At 39.6% G+C, this 18,319-nt stretch overlaps 1 protein-coding gene across 2 annotated transcripts in view; it reads right to left on the reverse strand.

Annotated features, from left to right (window-relative positions):
* Positions 1–13,943, reverse strand: part of LOC138190183 (zwei Ig domain protein zig-8) — a 237,949-nt gene extending 224,006 nt beyond the window's left edge. For both annotated transcript variants that reach the window (XM_069132805.1, XM_069132800.1), the window contains exon 1: positions 13,138–13,943. The gene's annotated coding sequence lies outside the window, so the exon portion shown is untranslated. The remainder of the gene's footprint in view (positions 1–13,137) is intronic.
* Positions 13,944–18,319: the final 4,376 nt, after the last annotated feature.

Below are 18,319 nucleotides of genomic sequence, written 5' to 3' on the forward strand. Positions count from 1 at the left end.
CTAAATTTTCCGTTTGTTTTCTACGATAATGCACGAATGTAACGGTCAGCGGGCTTTTAAACGATTCTCAGTTGAATCGCAGTTATTACAGAACGGAAGAATATTCTAGAAAAATTTAAGCGACTGCATCGTACAACGAGATTGCTTCCAATTGATTCGATTTTAATAATCGGCAACAAAAACTATATCGGTGGCACGCTCATCGAAGCGTGCATTTACGTGGTATACTTATGCGATAACATTTAACGCACTTTAATTGCACCGCAAATAATGCGAATGCAGTTTCCAGAGACATATACGCGTCTATTGGAATAACGATGTCAACAGATATTCACGGGTTGAATATTTCCAGAGGAATTTCCATATATTTCCAACCATAGAGAACATCTTTTCCAGGGAAAGCCCCGCATATCGATGCTGGTTTCAGATTGTATCAGGTCGCGATACATCTTTGTTTACTCTATCGTAATTCTCTACTCTATTGAACTAACTCTATTGAAATATCGTAAAATATTGTAAACACACGCGTTTCGTTTGTCGTACGTCGCTCCAAAATATTAGCAGAAAATAATTCCGAGTTTGTAACGAAGATAAGATTGTTTATCGAATATTAGAATTGTAATTATCAAAAAGTAACGTGCGGATAATTGTAGGATTTCAATGCTAAGCCGATATAGATACATACCAAAAGAAACAAAGTAACGATTGACAACCTACATGCGAACATGTATCATTCGGTATGCGTATGTAACTGCTTTATTCCGTGGTAAGATCCGCAGCGTCGACAAAGTACATACACGAATTTTCACTCGAGGATGACCATTTGTAGGTTTGATAAGTTACTATGACGAATAGGTGGGCATCGCGAGCCATTTTCACGCGCGAATTTGGAATAGCTGAAAATCCCCGTTATCGAAATCGTGTATTCCGATCATTTTCGATTATTTAAATATTTTTGTACGTATGTATTTCCTCGAGATGATCAAAAAATATTATCGATCGGAATAAATTTGTTCAAGGAGCTTGTTAATATGCGATCAAGAATAGCAAAATTTATCGCTTGTTCGCTTACGCCGACAACTACTGAGAACTAATTACTAGTAGAATTATTTACAACAGATTATAACACATTTTTCAGATTCAACTAACCGTAAAACGACTAATTGTAAATCGATACTTTTGTTCGGTAAAAATGAAACGAGGTCAAGCGTAATCCAATTCGATGTAATCCAATAAGTAGTGGCAAAAAATACGATGGCATTTAATTTACGTTTGGTACATTTCAAAGTACACACTATTCGTATAAGTAGGTTTCTGTAAGTTACAGTTACGCGTTCGTACAGAAGATGCAGTATACATGCAGTGTACAATTCGGTATTTACGTGTAAAAGAACTACCGTGTATAAACATAACGCATCGCTCATTGCTGGAATATTTGTCTCGCAGAATCATAAAACGTAGATTCTTCCTTCCTTTCTTTCCATATAATTTCAAGCAGATTCATACGCGTGCATACAACTGTATCGTATATGCATGAAATGTCGCCATTTGTCGGCAACATATATATATTACGTTACGTTTTCATTAAATTCTTTCATCTGTCGCGGTACTTTTAACATCAACTACGATGTTATCTTTAATTAGGTACAAAGTTGGTAATTTACTTAGAATCCTTGTTAGCAGAGGCAAACAAGTCTTTATTTGTCAACTTAACGCCTTCGTGACAATCTTTCTCTCGTAATCAGATTCGTATTCGTATACTCGATACAGAAAGCACATTATTTCGTACAATAGACAATTTTTCATACGGACAATGAGATATATTTGAAATTCACTTGGATATTCGTATAAATTTCAATCTAGATTCACCAGGACCTCGAATATCGTTTGTTGAAGATTTAAATTAGTACCGTTATAAGGAGAAAGATCATCGATAATATCAATACATATCTGATGTGTACTCTATCGTGTTCGCGTTGCGATTGCAGAATTTAGAAAGTTCATGAATGTCCACGCCACGTTACGATCCCGACAATTGACGAACCAAGAACTTTTTGCTGCGTTCCATCGCGCAGAGTAACCGTTTGTTATTAAACTAGATCTAGATAGCGCAATTGTTTCGCTTTCCTGTGCGTTCGGCCAATCCTACTAACACGCGCGGTCCTACATGTTCCCAAACTTCTCTATCAGAAATAACAACGTAAAAACATTTCTATCGCGGCGGAAAAAGCAAAAAAATGCGGCAAAATACATATTAAGAAACGATATTATTTCTACGTATATTCGTGAAATTCGTATTTTCAATACTGTGGAAAAACACGAATGAACTCGGAGAATCTTCTATTTTAACGTTTTCCCCTTAAAAAGCAGAAGCGAATGCTTTTCCGAATCGAAAGTACCTTGGGCAGAAAATGGAAATAGCGAAGATGTCAGGATATACGTTAGAATATATGTTCGTCGTACAAGTGCGGTTCAAATGAGCACGATATAAAAGGTGTATGCTTTTCGAAAGTAGAAATATCTCGAACACAAAAGAAGGGAAACGTTAAAACGTTCTTGCGGATGTTATTGTCTCGTATCTTTCGATAAAAATCGGAATTTTTGTCACGTATTGGACGAAACATCGCTATTATAGCACAATATTAGAAACATCCTTCCGTGAAAAATCTGAATACGTTAGATGTCGTACATCTTCCTTCTGCACATGGAGCGATATTTTACGTTCGCGCGACGTACAGTCGTCTCACGTTCGGCAACCCTTATTTTTCTCGAATTACGAGCGCTTATTTCTGCTCGAGTATCTATTAACAAATCGTTCAGGGTACGAGGCGCGTGTCGGTCATGGTATCTCGTCTTTAAATCGTTTCCCAAACAAGCAAGTTTTCTCGCATTGCAGTTCGCCACACCTTGAAACGAAAACGGAGGAAAGGTCGTAAAATACAGGCCATTGTTTCGATTATTTTTCCTTTCATCTTGCATCTTTCCTATATTTTCATTCCTAAAAAACGATCGTTAGCTTCCTATTGATACACGTGCTAATTACATATGCAATTGTCTTCGTATGAATGGAATTTTCGTATTAGTGGAAGGCTGTTAACAGATTTTTATGAATTGTTTGTTGTTTTTCAACGATTCTCGCCAATGTAAATATCGGATAACACATATATATATATATATCGAAAGTAATTTAATTTCGAGACGGATCTAGGTGTAGTAGGAAATTAACTAACTTAGTAAGGAATTAACTAACACCTTAGCCGTTGTAGAATGTGCGTTCGATACGCGGTATATCAATTCCTTTAAATTTTTGTTCGCCAAATTTTTGTATTTTCTACGCCAAATTCATACGACTATATTAACTCCTGCGGGATAGGTAAATTTTAAATTTAGATAGGAAATTTTTATAAATGACAAATTTTGTACAGAATATGTTGCAAACATAGGGATTTTACGTTTTAATTTATCACAAACCAGATGATTCTTCGTTCGACGCAAAAGCCCCTTATTAATTGAAAACAAAAGTATATCGCCAGCTTTAATCGTCCCATTAATGCTACTAACTGTATCCTAGAAAACAATTTCACGATTTCCCTAAGTTTCTTTCACCCGACTCTGCCGCAACAAAAACTCGTTAATTCCCGAAACACCTTCATTTGCCTAATTTGCGTTAGGACACGCTATCCGTGGTTATCAGGCTACAGAATCGAGTCGAAAAGCCGCAAAGGTTTTCTAGTTGGACCAACATTTTGATCACTCTTCGGCAACTCTTTGATCAATCGGCAATCGGCGATCGGCAATCGAATTCCACATCGATCCGCCGATTGCCAGTTAGTCCCTTACGAATAGATATCTCGTGTATATATGTATATATATATAGTTAGGTGCTTGCTGGAGTCGCGATCTCGTTAATTCGTACGCCGAAAAGCTCGTAAGCCTGGACAAATGCAGAGAGATGGAATAGAATGTATTCGAATTGCAAGCTGAAACCGTACGAATGCCAGTGGTTCTGTCCGATTCAAGGGATCGGTAGCTGAAAGGGTGGTGGCACAGTGCGAAGGGACTGCCTATAATGGATGAATGGTGGGGGTCGAGGTGGATAGGGACGGGATATACCAAATGGTTCTCCGCTTCCGACGAATCGTCTAATCGTACGTACCTATCTCGGACGGATTAAACGATCGAACGGGGTCAGAGCGTCGAGCATGCCTGCTCTGTTCTCCAGCCCATAAATTGCGTCATCATAGCGAAGTACGCGGCCGTAATCGCGTTCACGTTGCTAGGGCCGAATCTTTCTCCCATTTTTGGTCCGATATAGGCCGTGGTAAATAGACTTACCTTTAAAATCCCACCACCTTCCGATGATCGAACGCTTTCCAACCGCGTACATTCCTGAATTCTAGCTACAAATGCGATCGTCTTTTGCTTTCCCCGCGTTATGCAATGTGAATGATATACATGTACGCGGTTTATTATCATTACGGTTATTACTTTGAAATTAACTGCTACCTTGAAATTCTAACTACTATAAGTACATACATTGAATCTCGATGGACCAACACTTTAGAATTGTGATTGCGCGTCGCTGGAATTTTTGGAACACGCGGTACTCGACTATCTAATCGGAGCCACTGACTTCGTTCCCTTCAGATTGCGAAGTAAGTGTAAGTGTCTTGAATCAAATACATACGTACAATATATTTTTTGGCGAGCCAAAGAATTTTAGTAGTTAGTTTATCGGAGCCGCGAGGCTCTTTTTCAAAAAACTTGAAAATCTCTGCCCGTATCTTCTTTCGTCTTCGTCTTTTCTTTTTCGTTAGATGAAATTAGCTGCACGAATAAAAGAAAAACGCGTTTCCAAAAACATCCAGCGAACGAGAAAAATATTTTTTCGGCCAATGAAATACGAAACGACAAGTTCGAAAACTTCGTTCTATCGCTCTCGTTCATTTCCGTACATCCCGTACGTAAAAACGAGAACCGTAAGCAAAAACTTGACTAATCTGTACCAATCAATCTCTTCTTGCGAACGTTCGATCAATTGTCCGTCATTTTTCAACTTTTTCTTCGACCGAGACAAATAGTATGTTCCATGCACGCGAACAATTGGCCTGTTTGATATCATTCTGTAAAGGTTGAATCACTTATGACCGAAGAATGTTGTTAGGAAAGTAGCGTTGAAAGTAATTTCTACGCGATTTTAAGGCTTAGACGAAACCAATTAATCAGAATAATCTAACGATATACAGTTGCCATTAATCTTACTAAAAATTTATCTTACTAAGAAAAATTCATTACTGTAAAGTTTCCTTCTAATTAATAGCATGTAGAGCTGCTCTAGATGAAAGCGAATGATAGTAAATTAAACACGAACGAGTACAATGGAAAGAAAGCACAGACGAATTGGTCGTGAAAAACAATTAGCGATACGATTCGTTTGGCAAATGCCACGAAATTTCCTTCCTTTCGTCGCGATAGCAAAGACTTTCGAATACTCGGTCCGCTCGACAACCGATTTAATCCTCGATGAATCGCAACCAGCCAGAGTAGTTTGCCAAAGTATCGTTCGGTCGGGCGATAGCTCTCTAAAGTTACAACTTTCTCCACCGTTTTATCGGACATACGATACTCTACTTTACGATATGTAAAGATAGAGGTTAATGGATACAAAGGAACATATAGATCGGAATAGCGGATTAAAGTTAAATCATTTGTGACTTGCCAGTGACGAATGACGAATTAAAAATAAAAATATGGAATAAAATATGCAGGACAAAGACCTGTAGATATTTGATGAATCATTTTCTGAACGCATATCAAAAAGGTGTCCGATACTTTGCAAGTTGATTATTCCTTCGACGTAGTAACCTGTCTACGAACTTCGCAAAGCGATACGAGGACTCGTGCATGCAAAATCAAATTGGTAAGCCGATTTAAAAATTTTAAATTTCTTACTAGCATTTTTTCTCGTTGCTCGGTATAACTTGCTCGGGAATCAAAAATATCCGCGATCCATCCCCTATACAGTAAATTCCTGCAAACTCAATAACGCTTGAGAAAAGACAAAATTCAGCAGCATACACGATATTCTTGCAATCAGAATCCCTCGGTATATATCCGAAGAGCTACCGCACGATATAAAACATTTGCTGCGTCTTCAAACCAGATTTACGTGAGCCATGCACCACGTTCTAGCCCAACCAGCGAAATCTACATACATCCAAGTACCGCGTACGTGATACCGGTGTCAAAAAGAAGCTTCAACCTTCTCGACAAATCTCCAACTACGATCCAAAAACTCCCGACATTTCTATCACTTTCTTAATACGCTATTCGATTCTTAAAATTGGATAAGCGAATCCCGTTTCCATTTATAATCTCGCCGACCGCTCGCAAAATCGATTTTTTTAACACTCGATCGCAAAGACAAAGTGAATCGCGAGTCGGATAAAACGAATAAAATGCAATAAAACGCAGCATACGGCTGTTTCACGATAGTTTCCGCAAAGTGGATAAACTGGCGAAATTAAAATGTTATGAAAAAGAAATAAATTGGAGATGGCCTCCAAGTCTGTCGGAAAAACACATTACGTATTAAAAAAAGAAGAAAATTGTCATTGTTATTTGCAATTTGGAAATTTCAAAAAGCACGTTTTTAATTTACAAATAATTGAATATCTACACACGCACTAAAAATAACACGATTAATTACTGGCTCGAACGTAAATGAACACGCTGCTCCGTATTTTATCACATGGAAAATTGCTGATTCACATAGAATTCGCTTCAGAATCGCTGGGTTTTGTATCCAAGCATGCGCCGAGTTCAAAATAGTCTGACAAGGAACATTAAATTTCGTCGACACCGTTTTAAACGATTCGCCGACGTGTTCACGATGTTCTATGGTCGGCACGATTGCGATGCAAAAACGAGACGTATACCGGAAACCTGTCATAAGTAGCAGACAATTTTCTCCTAGTGCGCAACCACTTCCCCTATCGTGTCCGGAAATGGGGAAAATAAAAAGCAGTAGAACAGGAGCAAAAATCCAGTGGGACCAAGGTCTGAAACGAGAAAGACGGATGAACGCGACGTAGGTTGATAAAAAAACGCGGCCGAGAAAATTGAAAAGAAACGAGACGACAGGGAGAGGGCTGCTTGTAGTAAGAAAATTGGCTTCACAATGAAATGGTCGATTTTACCGTGTTGTTCCTGTCGGTGTCTCGTGGAAATTCCATTTCGCGTAAAGGTCGATGATAAACACAGAGTAATTACACGAGATGATCTACCGATATCGGTGACATTTCGTACGATGCAACGATGCGGAGAATAATAGAGCGATACACGCGGTACAAAACCTTCTGTATCGAATGATCGATGTGACGAAGATTGTGTATAGTAACGTGAAATAAACTGTCATCGATCGATCTAAAGAACGTCTAAATCACAAGGAAACCAAGATAATAATTATCGAGTGTTTTAAGAAATTTCATTCTACTTCGAATAATTTCAATAATTTCAATAATTTCAATAATTTCAATACCAAACCGTGGAACACATACTATATAAAAATATCCAGAATGTGCAAAGTGAAATACACCTTGGTATATTTAGAGGATAAAACGAAACGTAATAATTATCCCATGCCAGTAAATGTCATTCGTGTTACAACGCTATCTCTACGTTAATGATATCAATCTCTTCGTCGTAATTTAGGTCGCAACACCCCCCAACTATCTCATCATATTCGTTTAATGTAATAAATAACCTCATTAATTAATTACAAACGGTACTATTTGGCTGGGTGTGGAATAAATTAGCGGATCAACCGTGATTAGCAATGATCAATTCGGGATTTCCGGCTAACTCGTTCGTCCAACTATTCCTTTTCATCGATGCAGCCTTAGTCGATTCGCCGCATTAACACACGATAATTACGATCTTGTAACTTTATACGCGCGTGCAATGAACCTAACGATCTATTGACATAGAATAGAAGGACGGTTTATTCGACCAACAGTCGAATCGATGTTACTAAAATAACGAGACGTGGATAGTACGTAAAATAACAGAGATGTAAAAATTTATTTCAAAATTGTTAATAACGTTTATACAGGTTTCTCGAGATCGATCACATTATGTACTTATGTACACGGAAATGGCTCGTTTAAATCGATTCTGAACGCTTTTCGAATTTGGTACATTATCGATTAATCCTAAATTGCCCAAAATGTGTCTTTTTGGTTTTCAAAATATGGCTTCTTTTAATAATTCTACTTCTGGCTGCAACCTATTGATTATTATTATTATTATTATTATTGTTACTATTATTATTAATATTATTACTACTATTATTGTTATTATTGGCCTCGACTTATCAATCATTTGTCAGAGACATACACCTTGAGTCTAACAAATTATTTTCATTTTCATAATGAGATATTAAAATCAGAAAATCTTGCGATATTTTTCCTGTGATCTTCGTCTATGTAAAGACAGTTATATTGGCTACCATCGTTCGTTTGCGGCGAATCATAGCACACAGTGGTTAAAAGCATCTCCAAGGAGCAACGCTGTCGAACGACAAAGTCCGAGCAGGTTGATCACCGGGCGTGCTTTTATCGGAATTTTCGACGTTGACGAATTCCCGTCGGCGGTGACGTATGCGCGTGTGCCCGCAGCGAGGGAAACACTACGAGAGTGATTAATCATCCGATCCTTTGACAAAGGCCGGAAAGCTGGCCGGATTTTCGCAACGAAGGTGTTTCCTCTCCTGCCAGCCGTCGACGAAAAACGCGCCGGCTGCAGTGGAATCAAAGAAAGCAAAAACAACCGACCCTTAATACGTTTATAATCTAGCTCGTTTACGCCGACTGCCACCCCTTTCTACACTTCTCTGCCTCCATCGTATCTACCGACCCGTCTCCGCCTTTTTCTTCCGCTATACCGCCTCGCCTTCCTACCAAAATAACTATCGTATTTTAGAATTTATCCACTACGCTCTACATACATACCTCAGCCGACAACTATTTCTCGATGGTGAAATTTAACGTTTGCACATTCTTCGTTAATTCTCTGATAATTCGCTCAGTTGCTACCAATTACGAATCATATTTCCGAATATTATTTGCGACTTAAGGATACTTGGCTCGTAATCGAACTCTATCGAATTAACATATAGCGGAATCTATCAAACTCTAGCAGCTTTTACTCTTCTGTTAATAAAACGTAGGAGGCAGCAGATTTTCGTGTATTATATATATATTTAAATTTGAAAGTGCAAGCATAGTGCTTTCTGTACTTACACTGGTAGGTAAAACAACTTTCTACCGAAGATCTACTTCTTTAATTATACGTTTCGCTTGGAAATAAGCAAACACACTCGATACCGGGCCAGTGGCTCCTTACTAATCGGGTATACTATTCGGCTTGACTTTGTTCTCGGACGGGACAAGAGAAACAGAGTAAAACTGTACTTTCAGGAATATGAATTTCCATGAAAAATCTACAGTTTATTTATATTCATAACTAGTAACCACGATACAATTCTCATTCATTTTTTAATTTTCTATAAATTGGATATTCTCGATACTTTATACAGAATAAACATATCGAACGATTTAATCTATTCACACATTTATCGATTCTTCCATGTAAGTTGTACCCAATTTGACTAACAAAACTGTCCTATCCATCCTAGATTGGAATCGGCAAACAATACAGACAAGCTTAACAACTCTATTCAACGTCTCTCAAGATCCAACAGCTTCTGAATGAAGCAATCCTGTCTTCGTCAAAGCTGGCAAAAACTTTTACACGACGAGACGTCCATCCTGAGATAACAATTCGCCCAACAGAACCATCTCATTTTTCCCAACGATCGATGTGTCTGTGTGCGTCCAATAAGAATTTCTGGCTCCATTACGTTCCAGCTACTTTCCGTTATCTTTCTGTCCGTTATGCTCGTGGTGGCAACAAGAGCATCGTTAAACTCTCGAAAATCGATAATCGCGTATGAAAAGTCGGCAAACGGCTTTAAATTTCTTCATCGTCGTTTGACCCGGACGAATCAATAGCTACAGACACGTTTGTAATACAGAATGTCAATGCGAAATACGTGCGGGATATTTATATGGTGGATTTTAAACAGCAAAACGACGAAGAAACTTGGTGTAGAAAAGTGTCGTTTTGAGGCTTAATTTTCAAGTTACGAACAATTTAACTTAATAGCAGTACGATAACTCAGCTGACGCAGCTTTTCCTCTGTTACTGGATGGGATCAGAAGGCTGCTCCGCTCGACAGTTTGTTACGCAATTTCTTTTCGCCTTGAATATTGCACGATACGCGTCGTCAATGCTCGAAGCTGACCATCTAATTTCGACGTATTGACAACGTTACGCTGATCGTGTCTCCCGAACGAGACTGACAGAATCTTACGATGCGGTGAAATTTACCGAACTGAGCCAACTTGCCGTTGGTTTTCTGCTTCTGACTCGACTCGAAAAACTAAAACTGTCTTCCTCATCTCACCCACTCACTTAGCAGCCACCCTACTGATCGAGAGTCTTCGAGGTTTCCGATTGGCTTGCTTTTCTAAAAACAAGGACCAACGACTTGAAAAATAAGCTTCCAACGACATTTTTCTACGTGAACTTTTTTCATAGTTTCACATGTGTACATACACGACGTTACTAGACTAGATAGAATTGACAGGAATTTCAATTAGGCGCTCACGTTCGTGGCATCAGCACGCCGATTATCTCGCCAAGTTCACCGAGAAACTCGAGTCAAGTTCGACTTTTAACAACTTTTTTTCGATGGTTCGCCCGCCGAAATCGACGCGAGTTCGTCGTCCCTCGAGGAGAACTATCCGACCACGTTCTGCGCTCTCTTCGCGTTTCCGCTTGGATGGCTAAAGTTTCCCTCGGGTTCCCTTCCTGTTTCCTCTCATATCCGCTATTCGAGCATCGTGTTTCCGATGTCACAGAGAAGAGAACTCGGAAAGAGACGAAGAGAGAATAGAACAGACTCGTCACATTCGCAAGGTATCGACACCGAATTTCGGGTCTTCGAATCGTTCAAGTACTTGGCACGAACTTGGGATTACAAAGCGATTGATTTGGACTGGTGGGTGGGCTAGTATTCGGTTACGATTCGATGGTCGAAAGACTGTTGTTACGAAGTTATTACACATCGATATTTGATCGTCCAGAGCCTAGACTTGCAAATTCCGAGATTATTATCGGTAAATCGGTAGATCGCCGGTATTCAAATTCACATTTTTATAAGTACGATTAAAGAAATGAAATCTAATCAAAGACTTCTCTCAGCCAATAAATATAACAGTACTATACTTCGGATAATCTGTCTAATATCTTTGTATATTCTGTACCTAGATTTTGTGTAATTTTAAACGTTCACGCTCTAGTAATTAATTTAAAACCAGACCCACGGGTATGGTCATTTAAGTTGTTTCTGACGTTTTTTCGTTTTGGTATTCCTAAAACTTTTTATCTCCACCGATCTGTCCTATCCTTTCGTTAGGACAACGGAAAGATTGGTCGCGTGCAAAAATTCGTACTTATTTTCGTAATTACAAAGTTTAGCGAGGTCGTAGAAAAGCTACTGCCTCTCCGATTTCCATAATTTTGAAACGAGATCTTCGTTGATACGAAATAATAAAGCTCAAGCAGTTATATTAATCTTTTTTTTTATTTTTTATACTGAATTTTGACAAACTCCGCCCTATATACATATTTGACAATAAGTTAGAAAAGAGACGCTGGTTTCTCTTTTATCTCATAAAGTTCCTTTTATTCGCTTTATCCGATTTCCTTTCACCGTTCTTGGGCCCCTAGGTCTTTCTTGTTCTCGCAGTTAAAAACAACGAAGACGGACATACGACGCGACGAAAACTCGACAGCGTGAAAAACAATCAGTAATAGGCCCCATATATACATACAGCAAGGCCCTGAATATTCGAACATTGCGCCTCTTCGAGGCGAGTTCGCAACAACGTTAGCCAACATAGCCTTTCTTTATCAGACGCGATCGTGCATTCGATAACGTTGTCCAACTATTAAAACCGTCTTAGGATTTCTCGGGTTCAGGTTCTATTCCCTTCGATCCAATTGGAACAAATAACAGTTTCATGGGAGCATGGATCGAGAAACGACGCGGTCTTTGCAATAATTGGAAATGTAAATAAGCTGGAGCCTTCGCCATCGGACGGGCTATGTCTTAATTTGAATTTTAAAGTTACGTTTAACGAAACGCTCGAAAGCGTCGCGTTATTGAGAAAAGACGAAAGCGACACGCCTCTTTTCCAGAGGTACTTATCTCGCAAATGTTATTTACACGATTTCTTTGACGAGTTTTGTCTATGAAAAGTTGACAACTACCGCTTGCTCCGCTCCACGAATACGTATTTCCGAGTTCGAATGGATGGAATTTCGTCCAATCACGCAACGCAAACCTTCTTGTAATTATTCTGTAATTATCTCTATCAATTTGTTACACGATATCGATGTACTCTCGGAAGTTTGTTATCAAGTAGAGAAATCTTCGTTTTTTAGACAATCGTAGCTCAAGGTACTATATTTACAGTTAGTGTCGAAAATATTTGTCAATCTGAATATCTCCTAGTCTGTTTGTAATATATAATACAATTTTCTACTACGTATTCGCTCTTTTATTTTCAAATCACCAGGTAGATCACGTAAATTCATTGTAAAGTAAAATAACGAATATTTGCGATAGGACATTTTTATTTGTTAATGGTAGAATAATTTAGCACAAACGGTATTAAATGTCTAACGCGGTAAAATAGCTTTGCGACCAACCATGTATATATCCGGTAGAAAACATTACCCACAACTTTGATTATTTTTCCAATTACCGTTTAACCATCTGTCGAAATATCTGTTACATTTCGTCTCGATAAATTAAAGTCCGCTAGTTTAATTAAATTAATCAGAGTCTACCACGTATATATTTTAATAACTCGTTTAAAAAGGAATAAATGAAATTCCACAAGAATCCTTCCCGTTTGAAAGAGATCGAAACTCTATGCAAATAGAGGTTTCGATAAAATGGCAAAGTATTCCGGTTAGTGGACGGAAAACGTGCGTACTGTTTACCTTTAATGGATGGTCTCAAGGTACGAAAACAGCGGACCTAATACTTCGTTCCACTTGATCCATCGCAGAGCGGTTTCCTCTCGTCGCGGATGCCACGGTATTCTCGATGCTCGATCTTTGCGCGTACGTGACCAACCGTGTCTGCTAATAGAAACCGAATGCAAAACCTTCAGCAAAGTCCATTATCCATCGTGTGAACCGTCGAAGGCGTTTCTTTTATAGTAACCGATGAACCGAGTTACCCGAGTCGTTTGACTTTATTTACGTCTCGATACGGTCGGGCTCGTTCATCGACGCTCGTTCAACCTCTCTTTCAACCATCGGATCACCCCGTTCCTCTAACCTTATCGTCTTCTTTTTATTCGAATCTAGTTCCGAGAGTCAAGCCCTAAAAATCAACGAGAAGAGAACGGTTTCCACGTTCGAACTTTTCGAACGCGTTCGTCTCGCAAGCTCTTCGTGTCAATTTCGATTCGCCACACTTTCGTTTCACCACACTTTTCGCGCGAACGCTACAGTTTCACCTAATCATTATCCCTGTCACTTAGTCTCTCACTCACGTTCGTTTCGTTCGCAGCCGATAAACCTTGCGCGAAACTCGTGCTCGATCGCAACATCGAAACGTGTCCACCGAACGATGTCACGCAGCTCGACGCGGGACCGCATGCGAAAACGAAAACAAAGGAACGTGCACGGGAGCCGAACGTTCGGTAAACGCGCCGAAAACGTGGTGGTAAAAAGTATTTTCGGGCTGCGAAGACACCGTAATCTCGCTCGTGAGGCGCAGCGCACTTCGCAAGGGGCGCGGCGTAACTGAGCTCCGCGAACCAACCCACGTCTCTCTCTCTCTCTCTCTCTCTCTCTCTCACTCTGTATCGCGCGCGCGCCCTCCCCCTCCTCTCTCTCTCTCACTCTCTCTCACTCTCTCTCTCTCTCTCTCTCTCTCTCTCTCTCTCTCATGCAAGCTCTCTCCCTCGGAGCCTCGCTGTCTCTGTTCGTTTCACCCTTCGGAGATCCAGTTCTCCTTTTCTATCGTCTCTTTCAACCCCGTTCCTCCGCCTCCGTTTCTATCTGTCTTCTCTTTCTTGTCCTTCTTTTTCCGCCCTTTCGTTTCCTCGCTCTTGTCCGCCTCGCCTTTCTTTTACCCGCTAAACGTGCCTCCATCCTCACCCCTGTACCACCCACGCCTTACCCGAGTTGGCCCGTGCAGAAGCAAGCCATTGCGCGAGCATATTTCTCCCTGACCCCCATACCAATGCCTTCTCACCTGATCCTTCGACCAATACTGTCTCTCTTCTTCGTCCTCTTCGGATTTTAGTCGCTGTTCTTCTTTTCCTGCGTGTCATTTGCATTACCTCCTCCCATCGCTGCTTTCTCTTCGTTCATTTCTCTGTTTATAATAGCGAACGTATCTGGCTCTTTCCCATTCTCCCGTTTGTCCTACGCGTTCCTCTTTTCTTCTCGCGTTTGTTCTTCCCCTATTTTCGCTACTATTACCCTTCCCCCCTGTTCCCGAGCATTCCCTATGCTCGCGAACGGCGGTGAACGTCGTTCGGTCGTCGTCGTCGTGCCGCTTTCAGCGCGCAGTTTTTAACCTGGTGCCGTGCTTTTTCTCGTAATTCGCCGCTTTTGTTCCTTAATTTTTTGCGTTTGCTCGTGCCTCTATCGCGTCCAACGACTGTGCCCTTTCGAATAAAGGAAAATAGATCGTTGTTCGCCGGTCTTTGTTCTCGCTAGTCACATGTTTGAGCTTTTTCGTCGTTACTAATGCCGGACTATGTTCTCCATCGCTGTCGCTTGTATGCTTTTAACGTAATTAGTATCGCGTCTCCTATGTTTTCGCGTGTTATTTAATTCCATTCCCGATGGATCCCATGGTGCGGTCTGCACCGGTGCATAAATAATTACTTTCTTCGCTTTCTTACCGAAATCAATTCCGCTTTACGTTTCTAGCCCATCGAGAGTTTAATTTTAAACTAATATGCAGATAAGTTCTAGCTGGAGAAATCTTATTTTAGCGTGACATATCGTTACTCGGAAAACACGACTATCCTTTCGAGAGATGAAATGACATTGATTGAGATTGAGAAATATTTCATCTACATTTGACTCGAAAGAGTAAATTTATGTAACGTACGATGGAAACGTATGAGACGTAGAGTTGAATTTATAAGATAACAACAAAGTGTGTTATCGTATATCTTTTGTGAAAATTGAATTTAAATTCGTAGGATCCGCTAAGAACCAGCATCGTGTTAATACAACGTTTCATGTGCAGAAAAGTTTCTCTACTTTTTAGTATTTCGGTTATCAAAGCGACTTTCAAACGTTTGCTTCGTATCCTTAAACCACCATTTCTTTTTCCGTTTGGATTTCATAGTTTTATCAATTTTAAAAGATTCCAGTATTTATAGCATGTAAACGTCAAAACAGGTACGAATAATAAAAAAAGCCTGTATGTTCGTTAATCGATATAGGTCGAGAAATGTATAGAAGTAATCGTATGTATGAAATGATATGCATCGATGGAACAAATAACGATTTGACTTCGGTAGCGCAACTTTGTAGGTTAATCGACCCTTAAACCGATTTCTTCGAGCAGCTTGTCTCCACTTCCCAACTGTTACAAGCAAAAAACCAATATATCAAGTGTCACCAAGCATCTTGAAACTTCAAAGCATTTTTGTGCAGAGATTATCAATTCGAGCACTCTCAAAAGTATGCAAGATGTTAACTCGCCAAAGTTCGTGATTGCCTCGTATCTTTATACAAAATTTCATCGCTGTAGCTCTTCGAATCTCTGTCAAGCTTCTTTCTTTGTATATTGTGTTATAAGTTATAATTATATAACTTTATTTTCATTTTTTCGTTCCTCGGTTTAAAATGCTTCTTTCCATTTCCATAACTTTTTCTCGGTATCTAATAAATATTAATAATATATTTTTTAGGACTTTTTCGCGTATTGTGATTTTCCTCGAAATCTATTAAACAGTTTTGCGATAATCATTTTCGCTACACCTTTACAGATTTCTTGTCCTATTCGACGATAAGCATTTTTCTGTCGAATTACATACACCGTTTGGGTTGAAATGTATCGACGAAAGATAATACGGTGTATATTTTAACTATCTACAGATACATATTCATTTCTGATTCGAACGATATTCCAAATAATTTCAAACTATAAATAGATATTCCGAAACAAAAATATATTACATCACGCGTGAAAACCGTAATCGATATTAATCTACCAAAGCACTCTGGGTAAGCAGAAACTATTTTTGCAACTAGTCTATCGAATTTCAAAGCTATCGCTCTATTTCCCGTAAATTTTTCGACGAACGATAGGTTCAAAGTTTGTCACGTACGACGAGCAGCGTGCTCGCAGCCACATTGGAAAAAAGTTGAAACGTACGTATCGTTTTCGCTTCGGAACAGCAAGCATCGTCGTTCTACAACGATGCTTACGAAAATTTCGATAAAAGCTAACTGTTCGTGGTATTTTGCTTTATTGGTGGCTCGGCGGCGGCGGCGACGATCAAAGGGACGACTCGTTGATCGATCGACCGGTAATGCCTGTGGGAGTGAAAAACTTAGTCTCTGTCGTGGCGTCTGCCGAGTTCGGGAATTAATTTCACGAGAACCAGATTAGCCCCGACCGGCGGACGCTCGGTTCCACTTGGATATACCATCGAATGATCGAGTGCCGCTTGGCTTAAATCACTGCCGATTACGCTGGTACCGCGATACTGCTCCTCCTGTAACGGCTAAAGTGCGCCGCATAACACGTTATACAACGATTATAGCTTCGACAGCATGTAATGGCGAGGCTTGATTTACGTTAAAGGTTCAATCACGGCCCATTTTCATTCCACCGTCCGCCCCCCCCCCCCCTTCCTCTTGTCGGTTCCACATTCAGATTACTCAACGCTTTTCAAGCCTATCCACGTTCGTGTCCAGCCACGGTTAACGTTTAGCTTTCCAACAATTCGATGGAAAGACTATACATAGATATATTTGACAGGGGCCAACCTATGGACCAAGCTATAGGATGTTGCAAGATTTTTCTATGAATAAAAGCGATACAGAAGTTTCATTATTTTTATGTCGTTCAATACGAATACTTTCGATATATGACAGAATCTATAATGAGTAGATAAGAAAGAAACGAAAGAATCTATGTACATATTTACGTATATAATGTGATTCTACATCCGCTACCGTCATCCGATGTTTAAATCAATGCAACAAATAACGGCCGATCCTCTCGCTGGTTAACTCGACTCGCGACCAACATCTCCATTTCAATTGACATTGATTGGAACTTGAAAACCTTTGTCTGCTTTGAAATTTCAGACGTTATTTTCGCGGGAGAAGAGAGATTAAACGAATATCTTTTAATTCAATTTCAGTTGCCAACAGATCGAACTTACGGATAAGAAAAATTTGGTCCGTACTGTTCGCCTGATTGGTCGATACTAGACGACGAACACGTTGAAACGTTTTAGATTACAATGTGCATAAAATTGAGAAAAACTTGCAAACCTAGGGCTGATAATAAATTAATAGACTAGATATAGTATACGTAATAGAAAATAACTGTAAACTTTAGCACTTTGAATATCAGCGTATACGTTTAACGTGTCAGAACAGCGAGAAAAGTGGAATAAATAATATTGCTCGGAAAGTAATAATAGAAAGAAAAATAATATTGAATCGTTATACTTGTTTGTTTATTCGAACGAAGCGCTAATATCTGCTGAAAAAAGCCAGAACTAATTTTCTTCTGTCTTTCTGCTTGTCTTGCTGTTTGTATGTACCGGTCGGTGCTACACGCTCTCCTCCACACATAACTGAAAAATTCATAACAACGTGGAACCTGGTATACGAGAAGTATATACACGAGGAAATAGTATATGAGAAATGAACAAGACTTGCTCTTTAAATCTGTATCTCTGTGACTCTAATATTCGAAATAAGAAATCTCGATAGCGCAATCGGTCGACCAACTTTCGTTGACCGATGTAAATGTCTTCCAAATAATATACATAGAACGCGAAAAACGCGAAATTTCTGCCACGTAAGGACCTTGGTTCTTTTGCCGTGAAGCGTCGAGCGCAATCTGCTACGTCTGGCGAGAAGCAAATATCCGAGTCCCACGGTAGAGGGAAGCCACAGAAAG

This window comes from Bombus flavifrons, chromosome 3 (genome assembly GCF_040668555.2).
Source record: "Bombus flavifrons isolate JBK064 chromosome 3, iyBomFlav1_principal, whole genome shotgun sequence".
Taxonomy (NCBI): Eukaryota; Metazoa; Arthropoda; class Insecta; order Hymenoptera; family Apidae; genus Bombus; species Bombus flavifrons.